A 5,556-nucleotide genomic window follows, 5' to 3' on the forward strand; every position below is an offset into this window, starting at 1 on the left:
CTGGGTATGCCCCAAAGTTGGGGGGGGCAGGTCTCAAATCGTCAGGGCATGGTGAACAAATGGTGGAGACTCAGAAATGGCGGACGCCTGTGTTCCCACACAGGGAAGTGGGAGAGCTCAGCAAAGAAACAATGGCCTCCACCAGCTCCCCTGTCTAAGAGAAAGCCTCCTCTCCAACCCCTGTCCCAAGCCAGAAAACTCAGTTTCCCACTTGCTGCCTTTTCAGCTGCTGCCCCAGTGCTGGAGCTCAGAGTGAGTGATTCTGTTGGTGGGTAAGTCCCAGGAGTGCCTGAGACTGTAGCCACACTGTCTCATTCAGTCACAATCTCCGCTGGTTTTCACAACCAGAATTTAGGGGGACTTCTCTCACAGGCACTGGAACTCTGGGCTGGGATCTTTTGCTCTTCTACGGGATGGGTGGAACCCCACAGCTGAAATAACCCTCCTGATCTTTCATGGTCACACGTGGGTGTGGGACCAGCCTGTCCCGAGTCTCTGCCCTTCCTACCAGTCTAGAGATGGCTTTTTCTGTGCGTACTTAGAAAGGCTTCAGTTCAGCTTGATTTTAAGTGACTCTCAGTAATGGCTGCTTATAGATTAGTTGTAATTTTGCTGTGGTTGTGAGAGAATATAAGCACAGCATTTACCTACTGTGCCATCTTGGTCACCTCTCATAAAACTTTTAAAACCTCTACTCCACCCTGCGCTCCAGGACAACTGTTACACATGGAGCACCATGGGAGGCGGGGCCTGCAGCGGAACTGGGTGGGGCATGCCCAGCCAGTGGGTCCCTGGGGCACAGAGAAACCAGGCCCATCGCTCAGCTCCGGGCAGAGCAAGAGCCGTGCCCACCTCCCACCCCACCTTGCTCAGTCACCCTCCGCTGGCTGGCTGGGGTGGCCATGGAGGTCTACATGCCACCCTTTCCTAGGAAGAGAGTGACCTGGAGCAGGATACCCGCTGTTTAAGGTAGAAGTGCTAATGAATAGAAGAAAACATTCTGTTGAGAAAACGTGTAGCAAATTTTACGCCTTGCACAAAAAGCTTAACAAATATATTAAAACTCCAGAAATTCCATCTAAACATGTGAGAACTGGGTTCCAAAATCCTGGAACAACGACGACAAGTTTGGAAATACATGTACAAGCTATCTTTAGAAGATGAACTGCCCAAACTGTTTCCTGATTTCCTGAATGTGTGACACTTGCCATCTCTACCAAGGAGAGCTGTGGGTCTTTTGATGAGACAGAATCTGAAGAGGCTGTCAGCAAACCGTCCCACCAGCCGGTGCTGCTACCTCAGGGATCCACATCTTGCCCGCAACCAGCGATTTCCCAAATGTGGTTACTGGAGTTCTGTGGGGCTTCTTACCTTCACCTCCAGCCCTCCTAGAGATCCCACGTGGCCAGAAGAGGCTGAAGCAAGATTGGAAGCTGCAGTCAAGGAAACTGTATCTACCAAATTAACCTAAATTCTATGACATCACAGCTAGTGATGTGCTAGTGGTAAAATTCAGTCGCAGTTTAATTCAGGGCAGGGACTTTTCCATTCGAATGGTGCTTTTAAAATGCATCCCAGAGCGGTGCTGAGATTAAAGCCACGTGTTTATAAAGTAGAAGGTAGATGCCAGTTTAGAAACCCATGAAAAGGAGGCTACAGATGTTCCCAGGAGCATGGAGTGTGACAAAACAAAGTGACTCACTGCTTCAGTCCCACCATTGGCTAATTGAAAATCTTATTCTGAACCGTACTGAGACTGATCAACTTTGGTGGCTTTTTTGTTCAGATTTTGTGACACACTAATCTTTTCATTATGAGATTTTCTCAGCCAGTGATAGATCCATTCTGCAGTGGTGACATCAGGAGAGTGTCACAGAAACACACACTGCAAAATGTGAGGGAGGAGCTACACTGGAAATTAAATTATGCTGACAATATTAGGGCACTTTTAAATCATGGCATTTTAATTTACATTACAGTGATGATACATCCTGCCTCGGGGTTAGCTTCTAATATCAGTACATAAGATAAAATGAGGTGTTAAGGTTATCCTTGAGAGCCCTTTGGAAAGGTGCCACATTAGGAATCTGTCCATCAGCCTGTTCTTCCTCCAGTGTTGGAAGAAATGACTGTTGTTTCAGTTGAAGACCAACAGAAGGTGTTGGTGTTTCTCTAGAGGCTATTTTGTATAAAAAACACAGACCTTAAAACACTAGGATAACACTTGCCCCTGAAAGATGCTTGCCCTCTCAGAGACAGACTGTGAACTGACAGTGACTGAGGGAACCCCACATTGACAACACTCAATCTGGTTTACTCATGGGCATCCAGTCATTGAAGAGGTGGCATTGCCTGAGATTTTTACTGTTATTTTCTTATTGTTTCCTTTCCACTGACCTCACATATTCAATTATTCTAATTAAATGTGTTTATGACATGACTCCACTGGACATCTTACAGACATCCATATTTTAAGTAGTAAGGATACAAGCATTTATGCAACCTGTATATATGTGCTGTATTGGGGTATTTCATTGAAAAATAATGAATAACTAGCCTATTTATGGTTATTAGTTTTGGTAAGTATCTGTGTGGAAGAAGAATACTTATATTTAAAACTACTGAATCATGTTATTTGGTTAGGATATAAATATACAAATTTAAAAGCCTGCTGTAAACTTTCAGAGAGATGTACGTGAAGATATGTTACTATATGTTGGAAATAAGCAAGAACTAAATAATCAAGTATCATCAACCAAAAATAATTGAACAGTCAAGTATTGAAGATATTTTTTAAATGTTTTTTTGTTATAAGCTATTTTGAGTTAAATAAAAATAAAGAGCAAGAAAAAAACTTAACACCTGTGAAGCACAATCAAGCAAAGCACAGTAAAATGAGATCCACCTGTATGGAACATAATGATCATATCCAGTGGGTTGGCTGGTGATAATTCTTCTATTTTAGCCACAGTCACTGAAAACTCTTATTAAAATGCCTGTTAATAGAACAGCCACAGCAACAGCTAAAGCTATTCCACAATAGAAAATCAACTGTCTCACTGTCAAAATACCCCTAACCGTGAACATTGTATGCTGGTTGTTTTCTTCCATTACCATCAGTTGGGTAGCCTAATTCTCTGGTCTGATGACATCTGGTAAAACTCCATTCATGCCTTCTTTTTCCAGCCCAGAGACATTCGTTGGCAGAGACCAGTGTAGTACTAACTTATGTACCTGACTGAGTAGAGGATGTGACACAAAATACACTGTAAACAATGACTACCAATCATTGGTCGGTATATGTGAAATCACATTGAAAACATTTCATAGAAGAACACAGAGTTGATCTCCCAATTATCAGGGCAGATACCAGTTTTACTGAGCAAAAGAGCAGGATCTCATGAACCAAGCAAGTGTGGCTTCACGTTTCATCTTGTAAGACAGAAACAGAATACACTAGAGGAGATCTTCTGTTACCTGTGGAGGTAGGCCTGGTCTCCTGAATCCCTTTCATCCTAGCTCAAAACTGTGCCTAAAAACAGGTGTCACAGAAGTAAATGAAATGTATGCCAAGTGAGACTAGTGGTCTTTTGTTAAAACTTCATTTCAGCTACTGCTGAAACTACTGCTAAAGGATTGCAACATGTAGGGCAGTGGTTTTTGGTCCTGAAAATGGCAATACCAATAGAACTTAACACTAGACAACCACTATTCTTCTCCCTGACACTCAGCTCACAATGGTAATATAAAAAGCTACTGGTTGCTATAGCTGCAAATCTAACATGTTTTCTGCATTTGTGCTCTTTAGTGTTGCTAAACAACAATAAAAGGAATAAAGTCTAAAGATAAATGCCACTGTGGTCTCATGGGTAGTTCATGGTCCAACTTCATGTCCTGTACACTTTATTCCCTCCAATAATCAAACTGAAGATAGGAAAAGACATAATACATCAAAATTTAAAAAATCAAAAGGGATATGAAACTTAGAGGGCGGTCAAAACTTAGACTGTGACAGTCTGTGCACCTAAACCCATCCTTCATGTCTCCTTGTCACTAACACCTCCCCAAAGCCAACCTCCCATACATCTCATCTGGGGCCTTGACACCATGAACAGGGCCCACAGTCACTACAGAGATGCCCATATGGTCACGACCCATCCAGTCCTCATCAGTGTGGTCTGTCCCATGTACTTCCCACTGGTCACAGGGACTTAGTATATTGTATTTGAGGACACCACGGACAAAAGGATTTTTAACAGAGGCCTAAAAATAGACAGCAAGTTAGTAAAAGTAGGAAACAAACTCCTAGTTTTCTAAGAGTACTACACCAAAATATTTTCCACGATAATTTTTTTTGGTTGATCCCCAGTTAATAGATATTAAATGAGGTCATATTAAGAGGGAAATGCTGAAACTTGACTTTCTTCTGCCCCCAACCCCACAGTAGATGCATTTCATGATTCAAAGTGACTCATGCTGCTGGTGGCATTCTTACTATTTTGACCCTAAAAGATTCCTTACCATCCTCTGGGATCAAGTAGAGCCACATTTCTAAACGTTTGCATGTCCCAGGAGCTGTCTGTTACCTGCTCTGCAACTCTATTCCAGTTTATCCTCCAGATGTACACCAGATAGAAAACACCTTGAGAGAAGACACAAATCGTCAATCCAGACCAGATAGATACCTCTGGATGTAAAATGAATAACATGGTTTAGATTTTATTCAGTTCTGTGCCCTTCATCAATAAAATTCTTCCCCAACTAGTGTATCTGCAGAATAAACTTTAGCTGAAGTAACTTCCCTAAAATTTTAGGTATTTATGGACCAGGAATAGACTGAAGCTTACCATGGACCTATCAATGGTAATCAATGGATCAATCAATAATATGATTAGGGCCGGCCCAGAGGCTCAGGAGCTCCATGCCCCTAACTCCGAAGGTTGCCGGTTCGATTCCCACATGGGCCAGTGGGCTCTCAACTGCAAGGTTGCTGGTTCAACTCCTCGAGTCCTGCAAGCAATGGTGGGCAGCGCCCCGGCAACTAAGATTGAACATGGCACCTTGAGCTGAGCTACCTCCCGAATGGCTCAGTTGGTTGGAGCACGGGCTCTCAACCACAAGGTTGCCAGTTCGACTCCCGCAAGGGATGGTGGGCTGTGCCCCCTGCAACTAGAAAACGGCAACTGGACCTGGAGCTGAGCTGCGCCCTCCACAACTAAGACTGAAAGGACAACAACTTGAAGTTGAATGGCAGCCTTCACAACTAAGATTGAAAGGATAGCAACTTGACTTGGAAAAAAGTCCTGAAGTACACACTCTTCCCCAATAAAGCTCTGTTCCCCTTCCCCAATAAAATCTTTAAAAAAATCGAGACAGTTAAAAAATAATAATAATAACACGATTAAACACCCCCCCCCACCCCAAACTGTTTGCTCCTTTCTATGTTGATTTAACAAATATTTACTTGCTTTGTGCCAGGTATTGTTTTAAGCGCTGGAAACACAGAAGTGAACAAAGTTCAGTGGCCTCATGGAGCTTCTATTCTGTGCGAGACAA

General features: G+C 43.0%; 1 pseudogene across 1 annotated transcript; it reads left to right on the forward strand.

The window, feature by feature from the left end:
• The first annotated feature begins 902 nt into the window (after positions 1 to 902).
• Positions 903 to 1,539, forward strand: LOC308488879 (sorting nexin-24-like; annotated as a pseudogene). Its single transcript has one exon. The product of its transcript is annotated as a sorting nexin-24-like (transcript).
• The last annotated feature ends 4,017 nt before the right edge of the window (positions 1,540 to 5,556 follow it).

Source organism: Rhinolophus hipposideros (assembly GCF_964194185.1).
Source record: "Rhinolophus hipposideros genome assembly, chromosome: 20".
Classification (NCBI taxonomy): Eukaryota; Metazoa; Chordata; class Mammalia; order Chiroptera; family Rhinolophidae; genus Rhinolophus; species Rhinolophus hipposideros.